The sequence below is a fragment of the Podarcis melisellensis genome (assembly GCF_964234715.1).
Source record: "Podarcis melisellensis genome assembly, chromosome: 8".
In the NCBI taxonomy this organism is placed as follows: Eukaryota; Metazoa; Chordata; class Lepidosauria; order Squamata; family Lacertidae; genus Podarcis; species Podarcis melisellensis.
In genome coordinates, this window is record NC_138540.1 from 74,002,877 (window position 1) to 74,018,247 (window position 15,371).

The 15,371-nt window shown below is 44.2% G+C and overlaps 1 long non-coding RNA gene across 1 annotated transcript; it reads right to left on the minus strand.

Annotated features, from left to right (window-relative positions):
* Window positions 1–10,707: 10,707 nt before the first annotated feature.
* On the minus strand, window positions 10,708–14,752 carry LOC309375710. The gene is made up of 3 exons (XR_014171011.1): window positions 14,521–14,752; window positions 13,489–13,512; window positions 10,708–11,479 (listed from the first exon to the last, which is right to left on the minus strand). It is a non-coding gene; the product is annotated as an uncharacterized lncRNA (long non-coding RNA).
* Window positions 14,753–15,371: the final 619 nt, after the last annotated feature.

The window sequence follows — 15,371 nt, forward strand, 5'->3', positions numbered from 1 at the left end:
CAGGGCATTTACAATATTTACCTACCTAACATAGGATCCTAAACAGAGAGACTGACTTGCTCTTATTTAATAGGAGGGCAGAAATCTCTCTAATCTTGATTTTATAATCTTCTCCTCATACTACCTTGCTTTTTGGTAAGCCTTAATCTGATTCACACCAGTCATAAGCATTTGTATTAGCCTCTCTTTCTTTGTCTAAAGATGGAAGCTTCACCACAATGTCATGAACTGCAATGCTCATCTAAACACTGAAGAGAGAGAGAGAGAGATATTTGCAAGAGCCACTGGTCTTTGCAATTTGAGTTTAAAATACAAACATGTATAAAAAAACTAAGCAGGTAAACTTTCCAAACTAAATTAAAGCACCAGTCACTGCTGGTCACCAGTTACTGCAAACTGTGTATAAACATGAGAACATCACTAAGCAGAGAAAATTGCCAAAGCCAATTGCAAGTTAAAACTTAGGATATTGTTGAGCCCCATATTTTAAAGGCAATTTATTTATTTGATTCTTTTTTCTTTTTCTTTTTTGGAAACAGCATTCATATATTGCTATATCTTTTTCTTTTTTAATAAATCAGAGTGGCTTTCAACAATTGTGCCTAAAAACCATACAATAAAAACCACTAAGAATTTTGCAGTTTTTACTGTCTCTACCTTGTATTGATCTTCAAAGAGAAAAGTCACATAATAGTTTGCTGAATGCCCTGGCAGAGACGATGATAGAGGAGTGATTCAACAATTTGGTTGAATCCCTGTACAAAGAGCAAAACAACCATATATATGAATCACTGTTTGGACACTGCTGTCTCCACATGGACATTTCCGATATTGTAATAGGATTCTCTTATAATAGCCCTCAAGTACTGCTGAAGGAAGCACATTCTCTCATGCACTTGAAGAGAAAGTTACAGGTAGGTAGCCGTGTTGGTCTGCTATAGTCGAAACAAAATAAAAAAAATCATTCCAGAATGTATCTGAAGAAGTGTGCATGCACACGAAAGCTCATACCAATAACTAGCTTAGTTGATCTCTAAGGTGCTGCTGGAAGGATTTTTTTTATTTTGAAGAGAAAGATCATTGCGGCAGAAAGGTATTTCATGGCTCCTTAGAAAGCAGAAATCTACTTACTGCAGTGCTTTCCTGAGGACAAAGGAGAAAGAGGAGAAGAACAGTAATCACAATCCGGGGAGTCATCTTGGCTTCTCCTTGAAAGTCTGTAAACTCTCTGGTGTGAGGCCTGGGTACCTGCAATGCTCTATTTATGGCATGGCTCTTTCCAGAAATTGCAGCCCAGGCTGCTCTGTGTAATAGCTCCATTGTCAGGAAGAACAATCCCTTTTTGTCAATGAGGATAGCATAACTTATCAGAAACCACTATCAAATGGAAAGCAATTGCCGATCTCAATGACAGGGACCAACGGGGTGTCCAACATGAATGTATCATTTATCAACAACCAATTATTAATCATCAATTGAACCAGGTTGCTCAACTTGACCTTTTCCAGGTATGTGCAGTGAGGTAAGTGCATGGTCCATGCACACAACATCCCCCCTTCATAGTACAATCGAGGATTCTCTTGCAGAGTTGGAAAGCATTGTAGAGAAATTGCAGACAACTGTGCTGCGTCAGAAACTGGAACCAAGCAGGCAAGAAGCAGGGTATATGACTGTAACTAGGTCTGCTTGATTAACTATCCCTTAAAAACTTATGAACTACGTAAAAGAAATGAGACCATGTGCAGGAAATGTACAAATCCTCTCTCAGGTTCCTAAGCCTGTTCTCTCCTGTAGAGAGTCACACTCATAAGGTAGTAATCTGCTCTCCCACTTAGTTGTTGTTCTTTAGTCATTTAGTCATTTAGTCACGTCCGACACTTCGTGACCCCATGGACCAGAGCACGCCAGGCACTCCTGTCTTCCACTGCTTCCTGCAGTTTGGTCAAACTCATGCTGGTAGCTTCAAGAACACTATGCAACCATCTCGTCCTCTGTCGTCCCCTTCTCCTTGTGCCCTCAATCTTTCCCAACATCAGGGTCTTTTCCAGAGAGTCTTCTCTTCTCATGAGGTGGCCAAAGTATTGGAGCCTCAGCTTCACGATCTGTCCTTCCAGTGAGCACTCAGGGCTGATTTCCTTCAGAATGGAGAGGTTTGATCTTCTAGCACTCCATGGGACTCTCAAGAGTCTCCTCCAACACCACTCAGTACACAATGGGAACTTAGCTGATTGCCATAGCTGAGGAAGAATAGGATTTTTCCACCTCTACTATGAGTGACAGGGAGTGATTTTGGGGGTCTAATTCATATTGTAGTGCCAAGTAGAAGTAGTTAACAGTGGGAACTGAATCCTCAGCCTGTTGTGACAGGGCAATCCCTTGTCAAGCGCATGATGCGGTAATCAGCCATCCCACCCAATAAACAGTGTGAATTTAGCTGATTCCCATAGCTTCTCTGAGTGGTGGGGGTGATCTTTTCAGCCATATTAACACTATAGTGCAAAGTAGGAGTAATTAACAGTGGGAACTGCATCATTGGGTTCATTGGTTTGGGTCGCTTGGCAGGTGGGTCATAGATGGGAAAAGATGGAGACCAATGGTAAGAACCCTCAAACTTCCATCACTGGGGACAGTCATTAAGGAACACTAATTCCTCTCAGAAAGCAACAATTCTCAGAGTGATTTAGCAGTCAATCCCCCTTCCCAGGAAACTCTGGGAAATGTAGCTCTGAGACGTGAGTAAGGGTCTCCTGATGACTCTTAGCACCCTTAACAAACCACAGCCCACAGGATTCTTTGGGGAAGCAATGACTTTTTATAGCGGCATCAAACTGTTTTAAATATTCAGGTAAAGGGAAAGGTAAAGGACCCCTGGATGATTGAGTGCAATCAATGGTTTCACTTTCAGGCCAAGGGAGCCAGTATTTGTCCACAGACAGTTTCTGGGTCATGTGGCCAGCATGACTAAACAGCTTCTGGCACAACAGGACACCGTGGTGGAAGCCAGAGCACACGGAAACACTGTTTACCTTCCCGCCGCAGCGGTACCTGTTTATCTACTCACACTAGTGTGATTTCAAACTGTTAGGTTGGCAGGAGCTGGGACAGAGCAGTGGGAGATCATCCCATTGTGAGGATTCGAACTGCCAATCTTCTGAGCCCAAGAGGCTCAGTGGTTTAGACCACAGCGCCACCCTCATTCCTTTTGGAGGTGGCCCAATTCACACAGCACAGCAGGGGAGGCTGGTCACTGTGTGTCAGAGACTGGCAGGATGCTGACAAGTGTTCACTGAGTGAAGGGGGGGTCTCACTTGAGAGAGGTCAGTCATTAGTGGGTTACAGTACCGGCCAGGAGGCATGAGTCAGAGGCAGGGGAAGCTTCAGAGCTGGAGGGTGGAGCGCAGGTTGGGTCAGAAGAAGAGGTTGGAAAGGCAGGTTAGGCCAGTGAAGGGCCATCCTCTTCTGCACTGTTGTCTTCCAGAAGCAGGAGGCAATGAAGAGGGATGAGCAGAGGAATTTTCCACTCAGGCATAGTCTCTAGATGTGTGTGTGCAACCTGTTGGGGCGAGGTGGATAAACAGGTGGAGGGGAAGTGCCCCCCCATTGCTGCACTTGTCTCACTTTCCCCCATTGCTGCACTTGTCTCACTTTCAGGCCAAGGGAGCCAGCTTGTCTCACATTCCCCCATTGCGGTGCTTGACTTACTTTCAGGCCAAGGGAGCCAGTATTTGTCCACAGACAGCTTTCTGGGTCATGTGGCCAGCATGACTAAACTGCTTCTGGCACAATGGAACACCGTGGCGGAAGCCAGATCACGCAGAAAAATTGTTTACCTTCCCGTTGCAGCACTACCTGTTTATCTACTTGCACTGGTGTAATTTCAAACTGCTAGGTTGGCAGGAGCTGGGACAGAGCATGACTAAACCGCTTCTGTTGGGGCGAGGTGCGTAAAGTGGTGGAGGGGAAATGCCCCCCCCCCCATTGCTGCATCATAGAACATGGACTTGGGAACAGCTGCCTAGATTGGGAACTTAGCAGGACTCCCCTGCTGAGGGCCCCGTTCCTGCCTCTCTCCACCTGGCCCAGGGCGGCACCTGACTGGCCTCATAAGGACTGCTTCTGCTGCTACTGCCTAGGAGGTCTCCCCTGCTGAGAGCCAGCCACGCCACTGGTGCTTCCAGAGAAAGATGCAGGTAGAAGCTGCAGATCCATTTCAGCATATTTATTCTGCTGCCTCCCTCTGCTTCCCTTGATGCCTCATCTTTTAAAACATTATGATGTGCCCAGGCACACCCAGTACACACCCTTCACAGAAGCATCAGGTTGGCCACTGTGAGAACAGTGGACTAGATGGGTCTGTGGCCTGATTCAGCAGGACTCTTAATATCCTTATTTGACAAACCAAAGACAGTCATTGGGGCTTGGTGATTTTCTGTGTGTGATAAAATTTTTTGCAGAGACTGTATCCCCCCCCCACTTCTTCTTCTTCCTAATTGTTTAAACCAATTCCTCAACCAATAATTTATACTAAGAATGATATGTTGTAGACATTCTCCTCCTCTAAATTCCTGGGAGTTTACCTTAGTGAGGACCTCACTTGGAAAATCAACATAACTCAGGTAGCCAGAAAGGCCCATCAGAGACTCTATTTCCTCAGGGTCTTGTGAAAGAAGAATGTTAAATCGTGTCCTCCCTAAAAGAGGCCACGTGTTGCCGTGAGACCTGGAGACCGACCACCTGTGTTGTGGGTGGGTAAGATTGGTCAGCCACAACACCCGATTGTGTGCTTGGAGTGATCCAAAAACATCCTCTTGAGGACTGAGCATGCTCAGTGGCCATACTGCATTTTAAGTGGGTGGTGGTGAAAGAGAAGGGGAAGAGGAGTAGAATGGAATGACTGGAATCCTGAACAGCAGCACTTCAAACCCCACATAATAATAATAATAATAATAATAATAATAATAATAATAATAATAATAATTTATACCCCGCCCATCTGGCTGGGCTTCCCCAGCCACTCTGGGCAGCTTCCAACAGAATATTGAAATACAATAGTCTATTAAACATTAAAAGCTTCCCTAAACAAGGCTGCCTTCAGATGCCTTCTAAAAGTCTGGTAGTTGTTGTTCTCTTTGACATTTGATGGGAAGGTGTTCCACAGGACGGGTGCCACTATCAAGAAGGCCCTCTGCCTGGTTCCCTGTAACTTGGCTTCTCGCAGTGAGGGAATTGTCAGAAGGCCCTCGGCGCTGGACCTCAGTGTCCGGGCAGAATGATGGGGGTGGAGACGCTCCTTCAGGTATACTGGACCAAGGCTGTTTAGGGCTTTAAAGGTCAGCACCAACACTTTGAATTGTACTCAGAAATGTACTGGCAGCCAATGTAGGTCTTTCAAGACCGGTGTTGTAGTAAAGTTAGTACTTCCCTAGTAGCTGTTGCTTTAATCTGTGGGCCTGTTGGCTCCAAGGGCGTGAGAGGACTACCATGGGAAAGGAATTGTCGGGCTAAATTGAAGGCTTAACACCTGTGTTCCAAAGCTATGAGACCATACCCTCTGTAATGTTATCTATCCTTGATTGCTTGGGAATGTGCATCTGCCTAAGTTCCACTAGTCTCCATGGGAAGGGAGGAAACACCTTGATCTAGGTTCTGAAGGCTTAATTGGTTCAGTTGCCACAAGTTAGAATTATTAGCCCACAAGCTGGTCATTGGAGAATTCAAATGTAATCAAGCGTTCTGATTGGGCTTGGGGGTTTCTGATTCCACGTGCCAATTATGGATAAAAGATCTAGAGAATGGTTTGAAAGCGCGTGCTCTGCAATTCGCAAAGAATCGCCTGGCTGCTGATGTCCACCAAAGCAGCCATCTTTTTGTCCTTTTGTGCTTTTGCATTGAAGATTTCTCTGAGACCTTTGGTTGCGGATTTCTGAAAGACTCTAACTATCCTAGCTTTGCCTTAGAGTATAGAAGTGAGTATATAGTCAGCTATAATTTACAACGTTCTTATTTTTCTGTACTTGTAATTTACCAAAAGATGTGCCTGCTTATTAGCAAGTTCTTTATGTTTTTAAAATAAATTTTAAGAAAGAAATTTTCTTGTGTATTGTGTGTGCCTATCCGGGGGAATGGCTAATTCCAACACCTGGACTTCTTGGTTGTGCTATATCAAAGGATTTCTGCCTGCAAGCTTGTGGAAGCAACTTGTAGTTTGGGGTTAGCTGGTAACAAAGGAGCACAGCTGGCTCCCTTGAGCTGTGGCTTCTGGTAACCCTGGGTTGAGGGAGTGGTGGCAGCCTTACCAGTTCTATTTTGTCCTGTTTCTGGAAAAGTAAACGGGCTTGCCAGCCTTGCTCCAGACGCCTGCTCTGGCTGGAGAAGCAAAAACAGGTGAGGGAGGGGCAAGTGGCTGGGTGCCCGATTACTACAGGTGTTATGTGGTCTCAGTGGCCACTCCCAGTCACCAGTCTAGCTGCCGCATTCTGGATTAGTTGTAGTTTCCGGGTCACCTTCAAAGGTAGCCCCACATAGAGCACGTTGTAGTAGTCCAAGCAAGAGATAACTAGAGCATGCACCACTCTGGCAAGACAGTTCGTAGGCAGGTAGGGTCTCAGCCTGCGTACAAGGTGGAGCTGATAAACAGCTGCCCTGTATCACATATGCCCATGTTGCATGGGGTTGTATAAGTCTGTTTTAATGATTAACCTTCTGGGAGCTTTCACTCAGAGCCAGTTATGTTAGCACCTTCTTCCAGGTGGGGGTTGGGCTCGGTTTTGCACGGACGTGCACAATGTGTTCATCAATGATACATATTTAAGAAGTGGCTTAACACTTGGCCATTTGGTCCCATGGGACTGTAAAAATCTCAACCTCTCTGGTCAGTCGGATGACCACCCTCCGAATTCATATATAGAGTGGGTATGACATATATTTAATATAACTTAAGAAAAGGAAAGAAACATTTATCTTAGAAGGTCGAGGAGCAGATGTGTATATACAAAATGCAGTAGGAAAACTGCTATATGATGGCTTATCACTGGTGGAGGAAGAGGAGTGCGGGGGGAGCGCACTGCCCCCGGCAGCACGATCCCAGTGGGGTGCCATCGTGGCTGCCCCCCCGCCCACGCTGGGCACCCCACCCCGCCCCACCTGCTCTCTGCCCCCCCCCCGGTGCCAGAGCATGAAGCTCCACCACTGCGGCTTATATGCAATATTTGTTCCCCAAATTCCCCACTACAGTATATAAAGAGCCAAGGAAGGATTACAGATGAAATTGTTTTGGCAACATTTCTCAGCCTGTTTTCTGGACACAGGGGGGCAGGGGCACCAAGCAACTGTTTGATGGACTCCTGGCATCTCACCTTGTATTTTATAGGCTATTGAGCTACGGTCACCATATTTTGAAGAGCAAAATAAAAGAGGATGCTATGACGGCAATTCAAAGCAAATAAATGCAATTTGTCTCAAATTCAGCCCTGGAAAAGAGGACGTGTCCTGGAAAAAGAGGACACATGGCAACCCTAATTTAGCTCATGTCCTAGTCATCCCATCTATTACTAAGAAACAAGTGTGGCCTTTTTGTGTTGATTTTCTCTGGTGTATGGTATGCAGCTTTGGCTGAGTGGGCATATATAAAACTTTCCATTGTTATTTTTGAAAACAAAGCTGCTTTCACACCAAGGAAATTAACCACACCATCCAAAGGGTGGTCCTGCCCCTTTCACAAGCTCTACACATCTCCTAGATTTCCTTCGGTCTACTAGTTCATTCACCTATTCCTATAATTATTGTTTATGTGCACTTCCTGCTTGGGCCAGCTTGCATTGCTTCCATTCCAAATTAAATATTCCTCCCAGTTAAATATTCCTCCCAGTTTCCCCCTGTATTGGCACCCTCAGATCTCACACTCTTTGTTACTTACTGCACTGGAGAACATCAGGGCAGAATGGATTGAATGTTCCTTCTGTCATTTTATCTCAATGAGCAACAGGCATCCTTTATTTATCCAAACTTTTCCTATTTCTTCAGTGCTCTGGAACAATGATCCTAACCAGTGCTATTTTTCTAGAAAAAGAGGTGCTGGAACTCACCATGAGCATCTCCCTCATTCTCTTAGAATGGCAATGGCACCCATCTGGGAGGTGCTGGAACTGAGTTCTAGCGAGTTCCAGCTGGAAAAAAGCCCTAATCCTAACGCTAGTGACATGTGTGTCATGTGAGTGGATCTTGTTTCAGCAATAATGAATTTTATGATTCCTTAGTTGGAACGTTAAAAAAACAAGCAAACCATTTTTTTTGTAATTTTCTTTTATTTTTCCAAAGTTGGTGCCATCCTCCAGGTGGGTAGTGGGGCCGTTTTTAGTGTCCTCGACTGTCTATTACAAAGGCAGTAAAATCAGTTACAGAATTTCCTAGTATGATTAGTGATTGTCTGGTTTCACTTCATTGGATTTGGAGTGGCAATGTGAAACGTTCAGGAGCAAGAAGTCTTCATCAATCTGGTCCAGGAGTATAGGTATGTTCAGTCCATAGTACAACTGGAAATAAGAAAATAACTGTCATGGAGTGGTTAGACATGGAGGGATGCTGGGAGGAACCAGCTGAAGTACCACAAAGGGAAAAATGCCCAGAGCCCAGAGAGTAGTGGTGGGACAATGGTGTGAAGAAGAGGTGTCAGTAGCTGAATGGGTAATAGGGGAGAGTGAGTTGGGAGGGTTTGTGGCAGAGCACAGTTCAGAATCAGAGACAGAAACTGAAGCAAGAGGGTGAAAGGAGAGAGGCCAAGAGGCAGAGATGAGTCTGCTGCAACAAGCTCCCCTTCCTGCTCATCACTCAGAAACAGAAGAGGCATGAAGCAGGAGGAGCAAAGACAGACACACAGGCACAGCCTCAGATTGCTTGGGGGAAACCCTGGAGAGGATGGGTCTTAAGCAGCTGTGAGGAGGTGGGGGGCCTTTAGTCTCAACAACTGCTTCATGGGGGGCAAACCTACCAGAAATGAGTTGCTGTGCTCATTAGGCCTACAAGACGTAACTGGCTGTACGTTTGAAAAAATAATATATACTATTCATTGTATTGAGTTGTAGATTTCAACAGAAGTAACTCAAAGTTCAATGAAAAAAGTAGAAGACCCAGTGGATCAGTTCATTCTCTATGCATAAGGTGCATATATGTGAAAGTGTCTATTCTACCTGTCTGTTCACAAAGTCCAACAATCCACACGAAAGGTTGTTGCAGTTCCACAGAATCCTTTCACAGAGTCTAAGACAAGGATTTCCAGAATATTAGCCTTGTTTCACCATCTTAGGCTTCATCAGTAGTACAAACTCATATATGACATCACAGGACAGTGGATCTTATAGAATAGTAGTAGATGCTGGACTTTATGAACAGACAGGTGGAATAGACACTTTCACATATATGGACCTTATGCATAAACTGATTGAGAATGAACTGATCCACTGGGTCTTCTACTTTTTTCGTTGACCTTTGAGTTACTTCTGTTGAAATCTACAATTCAATACAATGAATAGTATATATTATTTTTTCAAATGTACAGCTGGTTATGTCTTGTGTGTTTATTGAATATGTTTCATGTAACAAGAGGTTTGTTGATTTGTGCTCATTAGGCCTGGCATTCTGCCTTTTCTGTGCAGATCATGTTTTTGCTAACTCCAAGTTGCACAGTGTGATTTACTGTTGTCTCACTTCTGACAGCAAATAACAGAAATTAACCCCAACCATTCCCCAAGAACTAGTGATGAAAATCTTACTCAGTAGGGCATGGAGGGGGAAACTGCCATTGTTCCTGAACCCCAATCACCATCAGTCCTAGCTAGCAAGGTCAAAGACAATGGGAGTTACCATCCAACAATATCTGGAGGGCAACAGGTTCCCAACCCTGACACAGAGACTAGTTCATTTTCTGCAGGCCTTTGGTAGGATTGAGGTGAAGTTAAGCACATTTGGGCCTCACTTAATACAGGAACCATGCTGTAGCATGTTCACATTTACCTGGGAGCAAGCCATATTGAACACAGTGGGACTTCCTCCCAAGGAAACATGTGCAGGATTGCCAACTTCCTCTAATTCAAGCATTGTGGACTTGAGACCCTCCAGAGGTTGTGCTTCTCCCACTCTCATCAGCCTCAGCCAACATGGCCAAGGGTCAAGGATGATCAGAAATGCAATACAACAACATCTGGTGGGACAGAGGATTCCCATCCCTGCTCTAATAGTGTAGGCCTTTTGGGGTCCATGGCTCCCTTGTCCAACTACATTCTTTCAGGGCATTGGACTAGATGATCCTTGTGGTCCTTTCCTACTCAACTATTCTATGATTCTATTCAGGACGCGGGTGGCACTGTGGTCTAAACCACAGAGCCTAGGGCTTGCCAATCAGAAGGTCAGCGGTTCGAATCCCTGCGACGGGGTGAGCTCCCGTTGTTTGGTCCCAGCTCCTGCCCACCTAGCAGTTCAAAAGCATGTCAAAGTGCAAGTAGTTTAATAGGTACCACTCCAGTGGGAAGGTAAATGGCTTTTCCGTGCACTGCTCTGGGTCACCAGAAGCAGCTTATTCATGCTGGCCACATGACCCGGAAGCCGTCTGCGGACAAATGCCAGCTCCCTTGGCCAGTAAAGCGAGATGAGCGCCACAACCCCAGAGTCATCCATGACTAGACCTAGCGTCAGGGGTACTTTTACCTTTACCTTTACCTTTACCTTTTATGATTCTATTCAGTACTTTTTTTCAAGAATAATAGGTGCCAGATCTCACCACAAAATTGTTACAGTAAGTCGCTGAGCAACTTGAGGCAGCCCTGAACAGATGCTGGTTTGACAACAGCCACGTTCACCACCTGTGGAGGTACTAAAAACTATGGCAAGCTGTCTCCACATGTGGTTTGGGGGTCACTCCTGGTTATGGTACAGGTCAGATAAATGTGGTCCTGGCTCTCTGGTTCTCTAAGGTTTGGGCGGATGGCTTGGGCAGCTAGGAAGGGCCTCGCGCAAATGTGTGCACATGCAGTAGTAGAGGTCTGGCTGGAAAGTGTAAAGCCTGCTGCTTCTACAGAAGAGACAGATTTTTTAAAAAAGAAATACAAATTCGTCCCTCCCCACAGCTTGACCAGTTGTGGCTGGGAGCAGCTAGCAGGTAGGTGGAGTTATAGATCTTAAAATTGTGTAGACTCACACACGCTGGTCAGCTTCCATTCTGACTTGAAATGTTTGTTTTGGGCTCCTCAGAAGTATGTAAAAGCAAAAAGTGGACAGGGGGAGTGCCGATTCATAATGGCTCCCACCTGATAAGTGCCAGAGCCATGCTCCGGCATGCTCCAGCTGAATAATAACACTGATTTTATTAATTATTATTGATTCAAATTGTATACTGCCCTTCATCTGTAGATCTCAGGGTAGTTCACAACATAATAACACAGATAAACCGTATGTAGATTATGTACATATAAATACTTACAGGTCTTTACTGTTCAGGCGGATTATGGTTGAAAAAGAAGCAAAAGACACAAGTTATTTCTCTGTCTCCTTAGTGCACTAAGTAAGTCACTACAGGTCACTAAATGACTAGAAAACAAGAATTTCATTGAAAGGAAAGAGGGGCTCTCCAGATGAATGCATTATGGTATGCGGAACAGTCTGTTTAAGGCCCTAATCATTTTTTGAACCAGAATTCCTTTTCCCAGACATGCCCTCCCTTCTTTTTGGTACAATTCTTAAAAGCTGTTCACTTGATCCGTCAACTGCTCTGTCCGAATGCATTAACTACCGTACATCGTTTAATACATTCTTAAATGGGTTAATCTTCTATAAGATTTACTACATGCTTCTAGACCTGATCTTATATGAGAATGTTTTATGTCATAAGATGAAATGCAGATTTATAAGCCTATGGGATCTGCAGGTCTTTCTTGGCTGATTGCCAGTTCTCTTTGGTTAGCTCATAGTTTGGAGGTTTTAAGCCATAGGAATGGAAATGACTAAGCTTTGATAGAAGTCCCATGCCAATTCTGGAAAAGGGCAGCTTGCCAATGCTTTGGTGTACCTTGAAATGGTTTGGGAGGATGCCATTGGCTGACCTCAGAAACAGTGGCAGACTTTGGGCTCCCAAATTTAAGCAGCACCATGTGTGACGCTAAAATCTGGCGGCATCCCTGTGTCTCATATTCCTTTCTACAGCATTGTTTTGGTGCCCCCTGCAGTGCAGCACCTAGTGCGACCTCACCCTCAAACCTTCTCTGAGGGCTCTTTGTGATGTTCCCAAGTGTGAAACAGAATAAATATCAGAGACAGGAGCACTGTTCCACAGAGAACTCAGCATAAGACCAGAAATTCAGACGTGTGCTTTTCCTCTGCTCTCATTTCTAAAGGGTTAACCAAGAGAAGAGTTTTGCGCCAGAGCGCCGTTGGTGAAAAGCTCATTCTGAACCAGTCCAAACACAGGTTAGAGTTCAACGTTGAGCCTATCAAATGACAACGGTGACGGTGAAGAGGACTTTCTTCACCGCCTCTGTTGTGTCTGTGGACAACAGTACTGGGAGATTCCTTCAGGTGGTTTGTAATCTAACAGAGCCACCTTCACCATCGGAGCCTGGGGAGGACCCCAAGATCTCCTGCAGTGATTTTGCAAAGAGCAAAGAGCATCCAAGGATGAGAAATAAGTCAGAGCTCTGGACAAATAAATCTGAAGAGTGAAAAATGCTTAATTTCAGGACGCTGCCAGTTGTGGTGGCCATGCACTAATATGCATGTTGACATTGCAAATGATCAAATAAAAGCATATTCATTTTTTAAAATTAGAATTAAGATTGGCCATGTGTTCATTGGGGCAGTGTGTCTAGGATTAAAGTCTTATAGCAGGCATGTCCAATGGGTCATGAAAAAATAAAAATAAAAAAGGCTAAACAACTCTGGGGACTGTCCCCCAGATAAAAGAACAACAATTTTTTTGGCACTGTCCCCTTTAAAAAGCTCAACAACTTTGGGCAAATACAATGGGTAGATCAATGCCCTTTTTTTATTATATTGGGAGTAGATCGTAGTCTCTTAGAAGTTGGACGTGAATGTCTTATAGCAATCAGAAAATCATATGAATACTTTCCAACAGTTTTAGGTGAACTGAAGAAGAGGATATGAACAGACCAGTCGACAAATAGAAAGATACAATGACAGATTCCTGTATTGATTCTATCCCTGCTTCTGACAGAACACAGCCAACTGTAGGTGAATGAAATTTAGTGGACTATATCTCTGTGACCTTAAATCCTTGGTCTTTGATTGATGAGTGAAGGTCCACTACTGTAGGGATGAGGAATCAGTTGCTCTTCAGGTGGTGTTGGATTACAACTCCCATTATCCCTGACCATTGACCATGCTGGTGGGGCTGATGGGATTTGGAGTACAACAGCTTTTCTGGCATAGTGTATATTGCAAAGAAAATGAAAATGCAGAAACCCACGAAAAAGATCATATACTTACAGGAGATCTCTTTTTTCGAAGTCCCTTCAGGTGAAAAAGCAAAGCAACATGACAAGTTAATACAATGGCAAGCAAAAGGCCGCTGTGGTTGGTTTTTTCAGTCCACAAAGATATGTAATTCCTGAGTCCCCCACCCGCTCATTTAAATTGTGTTTTCTTTGCAGTAAAATGGAAGGAGTGGAAATAACTATAACACTGATTCCTGAAATCAGTTAAACAGTAGGCGGAGGTACTAATAATGTAGCATTTTGCAGAGACCAAACTGCTGTGGAATAGAAACAGCACTCATTGTGATGAAGACATGTCCTTTGTTCGTCCCTAGTTCATACCAGGGACCTTCTTGATTCAGAACTCAGCCCTCTAGCACCAGTGCCAACTATAGGGGGCCATGGGGGCCTGAGCAACCATAATAATGTTGTGGGTGCTTGGCACCCACATTGCAGGGTCTCCAATGTGACTTCTGGTGCCTCAGGAAGCACCGGAAGTCACTTCAGAGGCCTTGAGGGGCCTCAGAGGTGAAGTCTGAAGCCTCACAAGGCTGTAGAATTGTTCTGAGGCCTTGTGAGTCTGGTGCCTCTGATGTAATGCGAAAGAAAGAAAGAAAGAGAAAAATTAATATAAAAAATACTGCAGGAAAGAATGATTTAGCCATTCTTACCTGTGGAAAATCATGACCAGGAAATTCTGATTCAGAAATTTAAAATGCAAACAGAAAAAGCACATCTACTGGTGATGCATTGTGTGTGTGTGTGTGTGTGTGTGTGTGTGTGTGTGTGTGTGTGTGTTTCCACTGTTTAAATTTATTATCCACCCCTTGCCCTAAGGTCCCAAGTTGGGTTACAACAACTTAAACTTAAGTGATTGCTCAGTCAGAATAACTATTTTAATACACACAGGCAGATTAGCAGGAGAGCTCCCACCCCTGTAATGTAGAGTTCACAATTATCTTCAGCTTTTATATAGCTCTGCTTCACGTGATATAAATATCCCAAAAATAAATGGGAACAATGGGAAATGGTTAGGAATACTCACTGGGAAAGGAGGAGGGGTAGAAAGGCCTCTTCCCTGAAATGTAGACAGGCACAATTATATTTTGCTTTTATATACTTTTACCTCACACAATAAATGGATTCACAGCATGAATGGACACCATGCAAGATGATTAAGAGCACACACTGGAAAAGGAGAAGGGGCAGGGAGGCCACCACCTCAAAATGTCAAAGTGTACCGGAATTTCTTTTTTGTATATTTTCTTGTCACGTAATAAACTAAAGGGACCCCCATATCCAGCATAGAGGGGTGAAGTTGCTCATGCAGTCTACTCCAATCTGAACTATGGACCTATTGGATTACTTCTCATGAATTTTTCTCTATTTCCTATATTTTTTAGGAAGGTGAACAGTGCATCTGAACTTTCATCAAGAGGCAATGCATTTTTAGAAATAGTAGTTCATGAAAAAGAGAGTAACATACAAAGATCATTAGCATGAGGAAATCTGAGGGAATCAAAATCTGAGGGAATCTGAGGGAACCAAGTCAAACAAAGGCTCCTTGTATACAGTAAGTAGATCTAACTGTATGACTTAGCTAGTTGCCAATATTAGCTTGTGGAAGTTCATTTCCCGCGCCGCCTATGAACTTGTCTTATGGTATACATTTTCTGATCACCAAGACAGATAACCTAGTACTGTTTGCAGCAGCTCTCTAAGTTTTGAGGCCCTGCTGCCTAAATTCCTGTCCCAGTCATTGTCCCATCATTCCCAATGAGCAAGGCCAATGGTCGGGATTATGGAAGTCAGAGTCCAACATAAGCAGTTCCAATGAGGAACCTGTTCTACGTCAGATGTTGTTGGACAATTCCCAGTAGCTGCAGCCAGCATGGC